At 36.6% G+C, this 328-nt stretch overlaps 1 protein-coding gene across 1 annotated transcript in view; it reads left to right on the forward strand.

Moving 5' to 3' along the window:
- LOC104982649 (multidrug resistance-associated protein 4-like) overlaps window positions 1-328 on the forward strand; it is a 350332-nt gene that overhangs the window by 103933 nt on the left and 246071 nt on the right.

A 328-nucleotide genomic window follows, 5' to 3' on the forward strand; every position in this document is an offset into this window, starting at 1 on the left:
TCTCCCACAGAGTCCAAAAGACTGTTCTATACATCTGTGTCTCTTTTGCTGTCTCGCAGATTTTCTCCTGTTATTCTGTCATTTATTATAAAGATCCTCAGCTAAGAACTCAGAAGGGTAAAGGGAAATAAGCCCCTATGTCACTCTAAGTCAGCTTCAATAATTGCTATAATGAGCAGTCTTGATTCATCTGAAACTCGCTCTCACTTCCCAAGATTAATTTAAAGCAGTTCCAAAACATCATATCATTTTTATCCATAAATATTTTAGTATGTATCTTTAAAAGATGTGGAATCTCCCCCAGCTAAACATATTTGCTGCTGCTGCT

This window comes from Bison bison, unplaced genomic scaffold (assembly GCF_000754665.1).
Source record: "Bison bison bison isolate TAMUID 2011002044 unplaced genomic scaffold, Bison_UMD1.0 scf7180017864535, whole genome shotgun sequence".
NCBI lineage: Eukaryota > Metazoa > Chordata > Mammalia > Artiodactyla > Bovidae > Bison > Bison bison.